Here is a 17,532-nt window from a genome sequence, read left to right on the forward strand (position 1 = left end):
AGCACACACATGCTCACTCACTCTATCTCTCTCAAAAAATGAAAAATAAAGTCCAGATTGAAGAGAAGCTGAAGGCAAGCAAGTGGGGGGTAGGAAGAGAAAGAGAATAGCAGTCACCGAACATTGGACTAAAACGCATCACGTTTCCTGAAAGATGGTAGAATGTTAACATTCTGGGCAATATTCAAGCAACACCTACATGCCAAGAAGTTTGGAATTTCCAAGCGTATGGATGATCAACACTTCACTCTTTGGTTTGGTTCTATCGATCCGAAAGTGACCACCAGTGGGTTTTCTCAAGTTGTGCTGTGGGTGTGAGAAAACCAGGCATGTGGCATCGCTGGGGGGCAGAGCCTGATCAAGGCCGGCGCCCGCCTTCGGAACCAAGCTCCCTTCCAGTGGGCTGGTCCTCCTCTTGCTGTGGGGCTCAGATGTCCTCAGAAAGGCTCGGGAGGGGCTCACGTTCAGAAGGTGTGCTGGAAACCTGGAAGCCTAGAAGGACTCTGGTGCCCCTCTTCTGGCGAAGCACTGGCCGCCAGTGTCAGCAACTTACATCCCTGAGGTCTGGGGTCTGAGATGTCCACAGTGCCCCCCACCCGTGGGCAGTTGAGGCGGCCTGGCCCTAGGGCCCCTTCATCTGTGCACTCAACTGCGAGAGACTGCAAACACCCTTCTGCCGATTCCTCTGTCTTCTGCTGTTTAGAAAAGGGACAGTCCATCTGAGCCGTTACTCAGGGGCAGGAAACTGTAAGACAACTATCGAACCACCTCCAAATGGTACAAATGAACCTTTTCTCGGTAATTCTTCCCCTGCATTCCAACGGAACTTCTCCAATTGACCTCTGCCAGGTTCTTTATGGATTAGGATTGTGCATCACTCTTCAGAGTTCTCTACCAGTTACACTTTATCTTTCAGGGCCTATGAGAAGCTACTGGATTCACCTTCACTTAGGCTCACATTCACTAAAATATTTTTATTTTAAAAGATAGGAAGAGATCAAAATATTTACATTTAGAGAAGACTTGAAATAAAAGCGTGACAAATGCAAATGAGCTTGTACAAATGAAGAGCTTTCAATCAGGGCCTCCTGGGGAGCCAGCCACTAACCGGCAGCACCTTCTGCCAAGCGTCTCACATTAAACGGAGGCGCTTTCTCGAGGGCTCAGAGAAAGTTCGTGAGAGTGTGAGCCTTGGCCACTATTTCAAAACTGAGTTAACCTCTATCCCAAGGGCAACATTTTGCAGCTGTCTGCAGTGAGTCAGTACTTCCTTTTTATTCTTTCCTTTTCTTCTTCATTTTTTCTTCTATTTGGGTAAATTACCCTTGACATTTATGCCTGTGACTAGGGGCGTAAGAACAAAGTTTGGGTCTGCGTCTTGCTGCTGTGAATAGCTGTCTGCTTTTTAAAAGGCAGAAGTGGAACTAGAGTCACGAGATGTTAATTCGTTCGAATTAAAGTCACCAAATGATGGATAAGGCACACATGCGTGCATGTGCGCGCGCGCACACACACACACACACACACACACACACACAGAATATAAGCAACTATGGCACTTCAAGGTAGTTGAAAAACAGCACCGTTCAGATGGGATTTGGTGGTGTGTTCATCATTTAGTCTCACAAGGAACATCTCTTTCCTCCAGAATTAGCCATATTTGCTTGTCAGAAACAGTACAACCGGCACCGAGCATACACAATAGACCCATCACAAAACATTTCTCACATGTTTGAGAGTGTGGAGACCGGTGGTTCTCAAAGCAGGGTCCCCTGACCAGCAGCATCAATGGGAACTGCCTGGGGCTGGCGGTGGGGGCAGGGATCAGCTGCAAGCAGGTGGAAAGGAACTTCTGGGGTGATGGGAATGTTCTACAGCTGAACTGTAGTAGGGGCTGCACAAGGTTATAACCTTCCTACACATCACTGGATCGCCACTTACACGGGTGCATGCTGTCCATGAAGCACAGCTCAATAAACTTAGAAATGTGCAGAAGAGTGCCTAGTTCATAGTCGGATGTTGGCTGTCATCACTGAAGCCATTCAAACAGATTTATCAAATTGTACATGTTCTAAAAGGAACTCATCTCCCCTCAAAGTGTGAGGGTCACATTCTGCCTTGATGTCTTGAGTGGGATCTGTGCTGTGACCTGTAATTGATTCAAAAAGTAAATTAGGCCTAGGGCCATCATTCCTATTATGAAGATTTTACAGATGGGAAAACGATATCCCACAGAGTAATGTATCAACGGCAAACTGATAATGTAACCAATCCAGCTATACTGCTCCATAATCACTCCCTTTCCTTTCAAAATACAGTAAGTGTGGATATTTGCTCTAATTCATAGTAGCAGTCTTCATGATTGCCATCTCTTTCAATAAGCAATGAGTCATCACAAAGTGTATTGATTGGGATACAGGCAAGAGAAGCGATGCAAGACAAAACACAGAAGAGCTAGACGTGGCCTTGGGTAGAACCTTAGCAAACAACCACATTTCAGTGCCAGAACTACATACAAGTAGGAATTTAACAATACTGATTTTGTTGACAACTGACAATGCTGACCCTTCCCTGAGCACTGTGCTCCCAGAAAACAGAAATGGCTACAGACCCCTCCCGCTCTCTCGTGTCCGGTAAATGGCTGAAGGCAAAGAGCCACTCTCCCCACGTGACTTAGATCTAAGTCACAAAACACATTAGACTCACAATGACTCCCTGCGTATGCAACCCAAGCCCTTCCCTTTCGCGTACCTGCTTCTATGCAACCCAAGCCCTTCCTTTTCTTTAAGACGTTCCTTGTTAATAAACATTCTCCCTCTTGTAATAGCCTGAATAAGAGTATCTTCTCAATGACCCAGTGCCTTTTTTCTTGACACAGTAAATATAATGAACAAGTCTGGCTGGTGTTCCTATCCACTCTTGGTTAACAATGTTATTTGAAACACTTGACATTTTACGATATTCTAGAATATACACGTATACGCACACACATACACATAATACTTGTATGTATGTGCTAGAGAACAAAAAGGAGAAGGTAAAATTAATTTGCATATCCAACTACCTACAACTGATCATCCAGGACAGAAGTGGACATTTTTCTACAAAGGGCAGACAGAGTATATCTTTTGGGTTTCGCACGTCATAGGTTAACTCAGAGAGAGTTTATGTTAACTCGCATGTCAGAGAGTTTTTACTTCTTACAATTAGTCTTTAAATCTATAAAGTTATTAAGTAAACCAATGTTTTTTTAAAAAATAATAACTTTCAAAAATACCTATGTATTTGAAACACCTGCATGGGGTCACCTTTCTAAAATGTACTATGTAAGTACTCCTTATAGAAGTACAATAAAGAGAACATAATTTAGCTTATTCTAGTTGAGACAGGTCCCTGTAAGTCACGTGCTACTATCCTTCCTGTAAGAGTATAGTTTTGTAGGGGATTTTTTTGGAGGGGGGTGTCTTCTTCCAAGTTACTGGCCTTTCAGCTATCATTTGTGTTTCTCAGTCCTCTGCACCATCCTGCTCCCTTCTAACTCCTAGTTTAATAGGTTCAAGGCATGGGGTGCCTGGCTGGCTCATTCAGAAGAGCGTGCAACTCTTGATCTCAGGGTTGTGAGTTCGAGCCCCGTGTTGGGGGGTAAAGATTACTTAAAAATAAATAAATAAAAATAAACAAAAAAATAAAACATAAAAAGTTCCCAAGGCAGCATCTCCTATATTAGTCTACAAAATGAGTTCTGGGAGAAGCTAATACATACTCAGTGAAAAAAAGGAAATCAGTGGTTAAAGTAAGTTTGAGAACTACTACTGCATTCCGTATTCCCTCCTGAAGATGCAAAATGAATATAAATCCAGTGAAGACTAAGAAGTCCTGAAGTAAAAAAAACATTGTTAAAAACAACAATCACATTGTTGAGGGGCGCCTGGCCGGCTCAGTCGGTACAGCATGCGACTCTTGATCTTGGGGTCAATGAGTTCGAGCCCCACACTGGGAGAAGTTACCTTAAAAAAAAATTGTCTAACTGACCTTTTCCCAAATTATCTGAAATAGAATATATTTTTTGAAGCACCACCATTCACATTGCTTGGCAAAATTGTCCTAAACATACACACAGAGATCAACTAATTCTTAGCATTAGCTGCAAATTATTAGAATTAGCTAATTCTTAGAATTCTATGTAAATTAAGAGTCAATAAACTTCAACTCATGAATTTAATAACACCCATTCAGTGATTTTCAAGTTTTTTTTCCAGTTATTCCAGGTTAAATTAAAAAAAAAAAAATCCATGGGGAGATACCTCCAGAAATCTGGAGTGTTACCTATTAAAGAAATGCAGTTTTCTTGTTTCAGCTCCGTAGTAATAATGCTGCTTTATTTTTTGTTTTATTTTTATTTTTTTATTATGTTCAGTTAGCCATCATATAGTACATCATTAGTTTTTGATGTAGTGTTCAACAATTCATTAGTTGCGTATAACTCGGTGTTATACACAAATAATGCTGCTCTGTTATTAAGTCCCCCCACCTTATACCCTTAATTTGTTGCATGATACAGGGAAAAGTAATTAATTGTAGCTTGTAGCCCCTATGTTTGTTTTCTCCTCAATAATCAATACTTTCCGGGGCGCCTGGGTGGCTCAGTCATTAAGCTTCTGCCTTTGGCTCGGGTCGTGATCCCAGGGTCCTGGGATCGAGCCCCGCATCGGGCTCCCTCCTCCGCGGGAAGCCTGCTTCTCCCTCTCCCACTCCCCCTGCTTGTGATCCCTCTCTCACTGTCTCTCTCCATGTCAAATAAATAAATAAAATCTTTAAAAAAAAATCAATACTTTTCATTTCAGCTTTTAATTAGTACAACTTCTGTACCTTGATATGGTTTTCAAATATGCCGCGGAATATATATGCAATGTATGTTCATTATTAAAAAATCAGATGTTGGGGTGCCCGGGTGGCTCAGTTGGTTGAGCATCTGACTCTTGATTTTGGCTCGGGTCATGATCCCAGGGTCATGGGATCTGCTTGAAGATTCTCTCCCTCTATCCCTCTCCACACATACTCTCTCGCCATCTCTCTCTCTCTCTCTCTCTCAGATAAATAAATCTTAAAAAAAAAAAAATCAGAAGTTAACAGAAGAGGATGAAGAAGATTCTATTCAAATTAAGCAACTATTAATATTCCTGGATTCTACCTTCTAAGTTGTGTTTTTTAAATAAAATAGTATCATATATATATATATATATATCACTTTAACTTTATCTTTTGATGTCAGTGTAGTTCATATTGCATCTTTCCATGTTAATAAACAGTGACCTAATCATAATTTTAATGGCTGCCTATTAATGTTCTACCATATGGAATGCCTTGATTTCTTTAATCAAACACCTGTTGATGGACAGGCTGGTAGTTTCTAGTTATTTTGCTAATATAAACAACACTGTGATGAATATCACATATATTTTTGGGAGCTCATCCAATCAGTTCCCATGGTGGACTTCAGTCTGAGTACTCTTCCCATCCAGGTCATCCTAGGTGGCAATGTGAGCCCCACCCTCTGTCCCTGGTGTTGGCTGATGGGACTACAAGACAGCAAACCTCAATAATCCAGTGATCCAGTACACATCTAGGTGAGAGGAGATGGGCTAGTTTGATTCTCTCTCTCAGGATGAGGCAGCTTCCAGGGAGAGCATGATCTGGAGAATGGCTGACGAGGCCATGATCTGTGTCAATCCACCATATGCAGTCCTCGGTTACAAGACAGAAACTGTACTCGGCAGAAGAAGTGAAAGCCATGGATGGATGCAGGCAGACCCCTGCAGAGGCAGTCACGTTAATGGGGGTGCGCTAGAGCGAGGAGGGTCCAGGAGATGCTCTTGATGGGCTTCCAATCACAGCTTTGCCATTAGAGAGCCTCGAGGTTAAGCTGTGTTTCTGATTCTGGGGACATGACCCTGGGAAGATTAATGTCTGTACATCTTAAGACCTTCATCTCAAAAACACAAATAACAACAGTATTTACCTCATCAAAGATTAAGTGAGAAGATAAACTAAAATGCCTCATACATCCTGAGCGCTCAATATATGTTAGCTCTCGTAATTACAGTCTTATCATTATGATCTGAGCTACCTTGGGCCCAGAAGACCACCAGTTAATGCATTCCCTAGGGCCTGGACAATTGGCCTTTCCCAAAGGCCTCTGTGTACACATCCTGGCAATAAGTTTAGGAAACTTGCATGAATCTCCCACAAGCAAAAGAACCTAACTAAAACAATTGCTTATGATAAATTCCTAGAGTTAGGGTGGCCAAGTCGAAAAGGAGTATATCTAATTCTCTTGGGAAACTCCTATTACAGATTACTCATGCTGGACATCGGTGTGAACTGATTTCTCTGAAAGAACTGACCCGAATACCTAAACCCTAGAAAAGCTTGGTACAGGTGAACTGATGATACGTAAATGGCTGTTACAGTAAGGCTGAGTTATCTGTGTTCAAGTTCAATATGGGTCTCAGAAACAACAAGCAGGACTGACAATGCACCTCCCCTCCCCACCAGAGCTACCACAGTGAGATCGTTCTGGGTGAATACTCCAGAAAGAGTGGGAGAAAATGAAATGACTCTACTAGTCAGTGCTTTAAAGAACAATGTGGCTAATGTAGAAACACAGGCCCAATCCATTAACCTTTTCCACTATCATGAAAGCAGTGGGATGGGACAGTTTCTCCCTTCTATACCCCCATTCGCTCCCTTCCCCCCTTCACCCCTCAGGCTCTCTCCTTCAACTGCTGGGTCTTAGAGCAATGCTTTCTCTTTGGTTCTGAACGGAGAGAGAATGAGAGGAACAGGAATGGAAAGAGGTGGAAGCCCGTGTAAAAATATCTCAAGCCTGTGTTTCTTAGAATGGCCCTAGGTCCTTATCTGCATCAAACAGCAACAAAGAGTACGCAAAACAAAGCCATACGTAACCAGCAGCACCTTCTGTTCCCAGCAGTGGTTTTGTAGAGGAATCACCAGCGTCACAGGAGAGACATCTCACAATGGATACGGTCGGGCGCCACCCAGACCCAATACACTGCTGGCTTAAGACTCATAGTGAAAAATTTATAAATAATGGTTGCTTTTACCTGCTATCTGGTACTATCTGGAAGAAACTGATATTAATAGTGGGCTCTCAAAGTCTACATAAGCCAAATATATCCACAGGAAGAAAAAGAAAAATTCAAACATCTTCAGTGATCTTTGTAACCTCAGGCTTTCATCTCAAGGATATTGAACATACATACTGTTTAGAAGTTTAGAATGGGAGCCCAGGCGTCCTCACAATACATCAAAAACTTTAGGTGCGTGTTGATGGGTTTTTCTATTCCTTAGTCGTCTTCTATTTTTGGAGGACATAATCCAATGCACACCGCTTACAGCATCTGAGCACTTTCCTTAAATGGGTCAAAGGTCAAGGGTTTCAGGAGGGTCTCGCTCAGTTCCTGCAGAACACTGCGGCTTTGCTACTGACTTAAAATAGGGCCACAATTCTTCGCGTTTCAGTGTTAGGATCATAAACACAAACGACCACCTGAGACCACAGAGGACCGGATATGAGCTACTTATAGTAAAACTGAACCAGGGAACAAGAATAGCAGGAAAGCTGCCTATTTTCTTGTAGTGAGGTCCTTTGAAGTAAACTATTTATTAAACATTATATTACAGCGCTCGAAACAAAAATCTTTGAAGGCAGGTTATCCTTCTCAGCACAGTGGCCCGCTGCTAACGAATTGTTTCCTTTTCCTCTGAGGTTTTGTTTTTCCTTTTGTGAAACTGAAACCCAGATTGTTTTCCTCCATCTATGAAAGTAGCTGGCACGAAGCACTCCTTCTGGCAAAAAAATGTCCATGAATAGAAAGAGCATTAAAAAGAGACACCAACTTATCACTTTCCACCACACAACATAAAGTATGCTTCTCAAGAAGTTGCTATATAAAGTTCAGCAACTTCTCCAAAGTTGAAAACTGGGTTACAAGAAATGAAATCAACGGAGTAAAACTGGCAAGAATTCAAACAATGGGGTTTCATTTTTTATTTTTAAGAGCAAACATCTACTGCAACCCCTACTTCATAGCTATAGACCGATAGGCTTTTCCTCAGCAAGCATTCTCCCACTGCTCACTCAGTGAAGTCCCCTGAATCCACCGGTGACAGTCACATTTGAAAGAAATGTTCCAAAGAAGAGCAAAGGGTGATATGGTTTAGGTTTCCAAACCAATCATGAACTTAAGAGTCTTGCCCCGGAAGTCTAATGATGAACAGTGAAACTCCCCACGGGCCAACAGCCCTAGTAACATGCCGCTGATGGCAGAAGCCTGGCTCGTTCCCGAAAGGCCCACTCTTCTAGCTTGGCGTGTGCTGAGAAGAGAAAGGACAGTGTCATTGCTGGACATACGACTGGGTCTGTCTCAGTGTGGCTGGGAACGGCGGGAAGCTTTTCAAAATCTAGAAATACATCAAAGGGCTAATGCAGATTAAGCTCTCCTCCCTTTTTCCTGAAAGGCTCACTTTTGTTCCTAATATAAAGACTTAGATATTTCTTTAGATCATAAAGCAAGTTGAACTTTTAATGATGGATTAAAAATTATAAAAGTAAAAAATGGCTTGTTCTCACTGTTCGTTCGTTCTTTCTTTCTTTTCTTTTTTTTTTTTTTTAAGTGATGAATGCAGGAAAAGACCAGTCTAGGGCAGATTCATCTCTTGCTGACCTTCAGGGATGTTGAGTGTTGAGTAAGCCAAGTATGATGATAGTACAAAGTCAAATTTGGATAATTTAGTCACTTTTTTGTTAATTCCTTTATTAGATACATTAGATAATAAACATATAATAGCACCTAAGCTATACAGCTTTAAAAATAATATGAATTTTCACTCTAAAGAGTGTAAGATGAAATAAACTTCTGCTCACACTGGTCTTTTGAAATACAAAAGCTTGTTATGTCAACAGAACAACTCTTACTAAATGGATGAACACTTTCACAAAGGAAAAAAGCCCCCCTGGGCTCCCTAGACAGCCTACCACCCCTACCAGTGTTCCTCAGTTTGCACCCATCCTTAGCTCCGTCCCCCTAGCCAAGGGAGGGAGGCAGTGCTCTTCCTGTTCACCATTAGGCATTGCACTTGAACCCTTGGCCTGTTCTCTACTCCTTCCTTCATCTACTATGACCCTGCTTCATCAATTATACTCTGTTTTCTTCTCCATCGGCTCCTTGTCTTCAGCCTAAAAACAAGCTTGAGTCATTCCCAGTAAGAAAACAAACTCTTTGATTCTGCATCCCCCTGGTTTCTCCCTTCCCCTTCACCGGCGCCCCCCCACCCTGGTCTCCACCATGGCCACCTCCATTCTCCACCATGCCTGCTGCAGGAAGGCTCTACCCCACTGACAGCTTATCTGAGGCATCCACAAGTTAGATATTTCAAGGGAAAAGACAGAGTGGTACAGAAATGTTCATTAATAGAACGAAGAAACAGAGAAAGTCACACTGAGTTAGAGTCTCTAGATCTACATTAGCTGTCCTTAGGAAGCCACCATGGCAACTAGAAAGTTCGCAGGATCATGTCTCATAAAGGCAAATAAAAGTTTAGTCCTTGATGTAAAATGTATTTCGACAGTACTGGTTAAGTTTACTGAGTGACTGCTTTGTGCCAAGAATTATGTAAGTGGCACACACGCATTCTCTCACTTAATTCTCACAATAGATGGAATTATTGATCTCATTTTACAAATCAGGAAGCTGGGCTTAGAGTAAGTAAGGCTAAGATCAAACAGCCAATAAATAAGTGTCTGCCTGACTTTAAAGCAGGTGCCATTAGGCATTACTCTGTAAATTACATTTTTAAAAAACAGACTTTATGTTTTAGAAGCTTTTTCGGTTCAAGCAAAATGAAGTGGAAAATAGAGAGGTTTCCTATATCCCCCCAGCCCCCGACATGCAGGACCTCCCCCATTATCAACAAGCAAATTGCTTTCTGTATACAAACAGGTAGGAAATACATAATTGAAGTAATAACTGTAAAACCCAAAAGACATTCAAGAAGGGAAGAAAGATCTTTCCATTTGTGGAAAGAGACTTAAGACCACAAAACCAAAAAATGGCTTTTACTTTAAAAAGGGAGAATAAAGGGACAAACTTCAGAATCCAGTCTTCACCTTTCCCCTTATTCAACTTCCGGCCCCCACCCTCACCCGGGAACTCAGAGAACTGACCTCAGTGTCCTTCCGTTCTGTTATGAGAAGCTAAGAAAGGTGACTTTGTGGGCATACGAATTTATACAGACAATCCCTGACCTATGATGGTCCCATGCGATTTTTTGAATTTATGATGGCCTGAAAGTGGCTATGCATTCAGTAAAAACCACACTTTGAATGTGAATCTGGATCTTTCCCAGGCTAGCGAGAGGTGGTGTGGGCCTCTCTGGTGATGATGGCCAATGGCAGCACAGCTCCCAGTCGGCCGTCCGATCACAAGTGTAAACAACCATATGCTGACAACCCTTCTACCCCCACATGGCCACTCTTTCACTTTCAGTATAGCATTCAATAAATTATGTGAGGTGGTCAACACCTTATTATAAAACAAGCCTTGTGTTAGATGATTTTGCCCAAATGTAGGCTAATGTAAGCGTTCTGAGCTCATTTAATGTAGGCCAGGCTAAGCTATGGTGTTCAGAAGGTTAGGTGTATTAAATGCATTTTCCATGTACGATATTTTGAACTGATGATGCGTTTATCAACACATAACCCCCGTTCTAAATGGAGGAAGATCCGTACTCACTACATCAGCTTGTTATATTTGTATACATCAGCTGGTTGCCTCTGGATACTTATTTATGATTTATACTCTGTCCTTTATCAATGAGTCCATTTCCCCAGGACCTGGAACATTGTTTGGCATAGAATATGCACCCAACAAATACTTGCTGAATGAATGAATGAATGAATGAATGAATGAACGAACGAACCACAAACTTCCATGGCTAGGCAAAATAACAGTGGTGCCCAGACAAGGACTTTTTCTTCCCAGCTTCTGCTAATTCTGAACTAGTGACTCGTAAAGATACTTAATATGTTTTTCCTTCTACACAATATTAGTGCTAATTAAATACAGTGTCAGTTATTATATCCCTTACAAACACATGTAGGTGGTCTACAGAACAGAATTACTACCTAAATGACTAAGGTATTAAATGACTAAGGGATCAAAGTGTTTGAAGCTTGATATTTTCACTATCTTAGTTCCCAAAGCAAAATATCAATCCACAGGCAACAAAAAGAAACTGCCCAGGAATGTGCAAAAAATATTATTAGTTGGTTTAAATCTCAAAATGTTACAAGATACCTATTAAAAAATTATACAAACAGCATTAACTTTCTCTTCAATGCTGATTATTCTTTTTTCCTCTCTATGTAATGACCTTCCTGCACAGTATGTGCTACCATTAAAAAAAAAAAAAAAAAAGCCTCAGGAGATGAAAGGAACTGCTTGCTTAATATCAAAAACATTTTATTTGCAGAAGGAAGAGACAACAATGCAATAGAAAATACACAATTAAAATATATGTGCTTTGTTGTTTCATTAGGGTTAAGTTTGTTTTTTAAAAAACAAACCAAAACACAACACTAATACACCATTTCGGCTATTTTTGAATTAGGAGTTCTAGAGAAAAGAAGGAATCCTACACAGAGATTATTTAAAAACGAGTCCTTATCTTTACACCTGCTAGGTGGCTAGAAATCAAAAAGAGACACATCGGATGTTAACTAGACTTCTTGTGGTGATCATTTCACAACACATACAAATACTGAATACCTGAAACTAACATAGTGCTCTATGTCAATTACACCTCAAAAACAAAAACTATAGGGACATGCTGGCCAGGATGTGGAGAAAATAAATGACTCACATTTTGTTTGTGGGAATGTAAGATGGTGCAGGTGCTTGGGAAAACAGCCTGGCAGTTCCTCAAAAAGTTAAACATAGAGTTGCCATATGACTCAGAATTCCCTCTTGTAGGTGTCCGCTCAGAAAAAATGAAGACATATGTCCACACAAAAACACGTGCAGGAATGTTCATGGCAGCGTTATTTATAATAGCTAAAAAGAAACAATCGGACGTCCATCCTGAGGAATGCATACACAAACTGTGGTATATCCATACACTGGAATGCTATCTGGCAAGAAGTGAATGAGCTACTGGAAGGTACAAGAGAGAGAAGCCTCTGAGAACATGATGCCAAGTGAAAGCAGCCAGTCACAAAAGATCACAAACATGTTTTTGTTTATATGCAATGTCCAGAATAAGCAAACATACACAGGTAGAAAGATTGTGGCTGCCGGGGACTGGCAGGGTTGAAGGAGAATGGGGGATTATCTCCTAAAGGGAAAGGGGCTTCTTTGTGGGGTGATGAAAATGCTCTCAAATGGACTAAGGGTTGCACAGCCCTGTGAACAGACTAAAAACCACTGGATTGTACACTTTAAATGGGTGACCTGTGTAGAAGGTGAATTACATCTCAATAATACTTTTTTTTTTTAAAGTCAACTCTATACCCAACGTGGGGCTCAAACTCACAACCCCAAGATCAAGAGTCGAACGCTCCACTGACTGAGCCAGCCAGGCGCCCTTCAATAAGACTTTTTTTAAAAGGCCTGAGAGTCAGCCATTTGAAAATGCTCGATAAATCAAGAACCTGACATCACAGGCAAAAGGTAGAAATGGGGATACAAGAGAGGCAAGTAGTAAACACGCATAATAGCTGCAAGAAAAACGAACACAGTGACACTGCAATAAACATAAACAAATTGTTTCCAAGGGCTGATACTTGGAATTATGAAGTAAGCAGGACACTGTCTATATCAGTCAAAGATAACTACTTTTTACATACATAAAAGAAAAATGAGTCTTTTAATTTGAAGATTCCACTTAAAAGTCAAGTTAGCTTATTTGCATTTGAAATTGAAGAACAAAAGAGGTTTAGTTTCTAACAGTTTCAACCTATTTTAGACAGATATTTATTAAATATTTATTAAAATGCTTTAGATTGAAATAATGTTATAGGCACCAGAAAGAAAACAAATATGAGCAATTCAATTCTATACCTTCTGTTCAATAAAACTCGCTTCTCCGTGGCAGGTGGTACAGAGAAGTCTACCCAGGGGGTTAATCAAAATTCCCTTAGAATAATTGAAAAGCATCTGCATTTCTTCCCCAGAAACCACAAAAAAGTCACAGTAAGCAGAACATATAATCTTGATCATTAGCACTGGGCCTGCGCCAGCACAATGTGCTGTCCCCCGAAATTAAGTGACAGGACAGAGTATCACTGTGCGATAAGCTAGTGCTGTTCCCCAAATGAGGCTGAAGAACTCAAGAAAATCACAAGACAATGATAATAAGGTGCACGTGTGACGGGTCGCTACCAGCGAAGCACACCCCGGATTGTGACAAATGTCATCATTCTCAGAGCAGGCCGGGCTGGGAAGACCTCAGGGGTCACGAACCCCAACCTTCCATTGTACAACAAAAAAACAGAGGTTTAGGAAGGTCACACAATCAGTTTACAACATTCCTGGGGCTAGAATGAGATCTCTCAGGGCTCTTTCCATGAAATGTTTCTTCTGAGTACATGTACTCCCTGGGTGGGGAGGGGGCTGCTTACCTAGGACATGGAAAATTCTTAGGAACTTCTGAGAGCTGAGTGTGTAAAGCTCCACACAGAAGTGCTAAAACTAACCACCTGTGAAAGTGCATCACCAAAGAGTTTGGGGACACCTCACAATTCCCAGCAAAGGGATCTGTGTGTCAGCGTAAGGGAAGCAAGACTATGGTTCTATAGTTTGGGTCCATGACCATAGTTTCAGTCGCTGCAGCCTGGTCAACTGCACAAGCCCGGTGGGAAGATGATCAGCAGCCCTGAGGCACAGAGGAGTCACAGATGTGGACACCGAAGGGTGTTCTTGCTGAAAGTCAGAAGCGATTCACCAGATTTTGGCACAGCATTGGTATACTAGGTCTCTCTTTGCCCTGATGACCAAGACCAGTTCTGAAATAATTCTGCCTAACAGGTCTTCCTAATTATTCTGATACCACCATTCAGCTGATGTTCCAGAGAACAGACTTAAAGATTTGGTCACGGGAAGAAATATTCCTCACCTTAAAAAAAAAAAAAAAAAAAATCCTCACCTCAAATTAATAAACACATACTCTGGATTAGGTGTCAGTCTTTGTAAGTTTAGTTACTGTAGGTCAGTTCCCTTGGATCTGATTATTTCCAGGTTCTCTGTGTGCTCATCGTGGTATTTTTTCCCCTCCTATTTCTTATACTGTTTTGACCTCTTAGAGGCCTTATATATTTGGGGAGAGACGGCCGCTCCCAGGGCTGGCTAACTCCTCCTGAAGATAGTGAAGAACTTGGGAGCATGCCTTTCCTATGCAAAGCTAACCACTCCTTTTATCTAGCTCACACACCAAACTATTATTTCCCCTGCCCTAAATCATCCCAGGGCCAGGTGTCAGACAGCTAGAGACCAGCCCCTAAAGCCCAAAGCCCACTGACGTTCAAACTAGCAGTCTTAAATCATTTACCCTGCCCTACCTTGCCGGCCTGTGGAAACCCCAATAAAGGCTCCTGTCCATGCTTTCCCCGTGGCTCCTTTTTGCCTCATGACAAACCCTGGTGCTTTTCCAGTGGCCGCACATGGCGTGGGGTGTCCCCTCCTCTTGGGAAATATAAGTAATTCTTTCAATGGCATTAACCTCTGCATCGGCACTCAATTACCTCCATAAATTAAAAACCCGCAGGTACATTTCAGAACGCCCTGCCAGGGCAAGAGCAGATCTGCAGAACCCCTGAAGGCCAGAATGCAGGCCCCACAGCATGCGGGCCTGGAGGTGCAAGGCAAAGGAGCTCCTGCCCAGGGACCGCTCTCACCAGCTCACAACCCCGCCTCAAACCACAAGAGCTGCGGCGAGGAAGACACGGGCTTTATGGCAAGCTTCCACACGCTGCGTGCACACATGGAGCACACAGCATGTATTTATATAGGTTTATTTTCAACAAATTGATAAATTGATACCACAACATCTAATTGATCTTTTACTCCGCGGAGCTGTGGTATGAACAGAGATGATTCAACAGGAGAACTCTGATGGACAAGCCTGAAATGTAAAAATGTTGGTTTTTTTTAAATGAAGTGGAGATACAATCAAGAGCAGAAGAAAACAATATCAAAGTCCTTTGGATCCTAACTGCAGACACTGATTAAGAGAAAATTCCATTTAGAGGAATGACATGTTGGTCGAAAGTCTGTGAAGACGCAAATGCGTACACAGAGAGTCATCAAGTTAGGGCAGGATCGCAAAAACGATACACGGGACATATATGGACATGCGGCCCAGTTCTTTCTGAGTATGATCAAGACACCAGCCGTTCCTTCAGTTTACAAATTAAGGCTAGGTGAGGTAATCCAGAATGAATAGGGTGGGACAGCTGTGGACTACTTATCCAGGGGACACCTAAGTTTGCAGAGCATCAGACAGCTTTGTGAAAGGTTGGGGAGATGGTCACAGGCACTTACATGCCCTTCCATAATTATTGCCTAGACTCAGACTCTCAACTTCGGCACTACCGAGATTTTAGGTTGGATAATTCTCCTGTAGGGGCTGCCTCGTCTACTGCAGGATATTCAGAAATACCCCTGGTGATGCTTGCTAGAAGTTTTAGGGAATCTACCCACTGGATTCCAGGAGCAGCCCACCACTTACAACAACCAAAACGTCCCCGGACACTGCCAAGTGTCCCCTGAGAAGGAAAACTGTCCAGGGTTGAGAACCACTAGTCTAGATGTGCGATACCGCAAGACACCGTCGCGCACTTCTGTTTCAAAAACTACCCCCGTTATTCCTAAAATCCTTCAAGGGGGCTCACGCTTTGGTTGAATAAGGCAGTGGAGGGTGCAGAGGGGTTAAATACTTGAATAAGAACAATTAATCTCTCACAACACACTTTAGCATGTATTCCACAACCTGATCACCCTAAATATCAGCTAAGGTTTTCTCATATTCTAATTGAAAGACTTTAAATCAAATTGCATTTTTAATCTATTTTTAATATCTGGAATGATTTCTTGGATAAACATTACCTTTTGTAAAAAAGAACATTCCCTCCCTGAACACAAAATAACTCACGCGAGGAAGCAGAGGAACCCGAACCGTTACCACTCTACCCCATTAAGTGGCCGGTCCCTAAGTTCGAACACAGAAGAGGAGGGTTAGTATGTCCCCCACTGCAGGCCCTGCTCCTACCAAAGCTAGCTGTTCTCTGCCAGCCAGTCAGGAGTAATAAGGACGTGCAAAGGGCCACTAAGACAACCTAAATCCTAACGACCCGGATGCCAGTGTGAAGTGAGCCAAGGCTTTGTCAGCAGATCTGGGTTTGAGTCCTACCACTGCCCTTAGCATAAGAGCCACGCTGAGCAAAGCACTTAATTTCTATAATTTTACTATGGAGGCATGACCTCATCTGTAAAGCGGGGTTTCTGCTGATGATCTCAAACCGTTGTGGGCACTGAATGAGGTGGCACGTGTGAAGTGTCGGGCACATTGTCTCCTTGGTCTGGTTTACTGAGCAGCTGAGACAGCAGAGGGTTGGGTGAGCTCCGGGACACGGGGTATACTCAGGGTACCTGTGAAAGCTTGTGCACTAATCATTTCCCTGCCCTGAAATTTGGCAGGGATTCTATTCCAAACAAGAGCACTTCACAGTTTCACGTGTCCCCTGATGCTTGGTAATTGCCCAGGGTAATTAACACTGATACCTTAGTAATCACCTGAGCTGTCCCCCCACAATCTGGAGAATTTACACCACACAAAACGTACGCCAGCTCGGGAAAGGCCCCTCCTCAGAAACACACACCTGACCTACCGGACACTGTGACAGTCACACGTCTTGCCGGGCACTCCGCCATGTACCTCCCACACGTGGGGGGAAAGTGCCGCAGGTATTTCAGAGCTATGCCATTAAGTGCCAGCCAGAAAGAACAGGAACTGCTCTTCGCAGGGGCCATTGTGAGGTGCTGCTGTCACACTCGGTCTGACGTCTCTCACCGGGAAGATTACAGGACTTTAACAAAATGGAGGACCAAACAAAGAGCAGCAGCTTCTGAGATAGGATCGTCACTGGACGCTCTCCCTGCTGCCTCAGCACGTGAGGGTCTTTGGGGAACTGTTCTCGGTAAATGGTAAAAAAAAAAAAAAAAAAAAAAAAAAGGACCCAAATAAATAGAATGCAATTACACAAATGAGAACTTCCATGAACAGCCATCCGTGGCAGATCTAGGTTAGGATACAATACCAGGAAGACTAAGGAAGGAGTAACCCTTGTACCCACCCCCACAGCTACCGGTTAAAAATGTCACTCAAGCAAATCACACACGAGGTTAGCTAAAGTGGGTTGTCATTTTCTCTGCATGAGACATTTGAGTAGGTCAGGAT

The 17,532-nt window shown here is 42.5% G+C and overlaps 2 protein-coding genes across 6 annotated transcripts in view; one reads left to right on the top strand and one right to left on the bottom strand.

Annotated features, from left to right (window-relative positions):
* Positions 1-17,532, top strand: part of GGACT (gamma-glutamylamine cyclotransferase) — a 114,474-nt gene that overhangs the window by 86,051 nt on the left and 10,891 nt on the right. The gene's annotated exons all lie outside the window — the stretch shown is intronic.
* The window catches only part of PCCA (propionyl-CoA carboxylase subunit alpha), a 396,319-nt gene that overhangs the window by 36,335 nt on the left and 342,452 nt on the right, over positions 1-17,532 (bottom strand). Inside the window, exon 22 of one of the 5 annotated variants that reach the window (XR_013446865.1) lies at positions 16,964-17,263. The exons of the other annotated variants lie outside the window; for them this stretch is intronic. The gene's annotated coding sequence lies outside the window, so the exon portion shown is untranslated. The remainder of the gene's footprint in view (positions 1-16,963; positions 17,264-17,532) is intronic. 5 annotated transcript variants of the gene reach the window in all.

This window comes from Halichoerus grypus, chromosome 4 (assembly GCF_964656455.1).
Source record: "Halichoerus grypus chromosome 4, mHalGry1.hap1.1, whole genome shotgun sequence".
In the NCBI taxonomy this organism is placed as follows: domain Eukaryota; kingdom Metazoa; phylum Chordata; class Mammalia; order Carnivora; family Phocidae; genus Halichoerus; species Halichoerus grypus.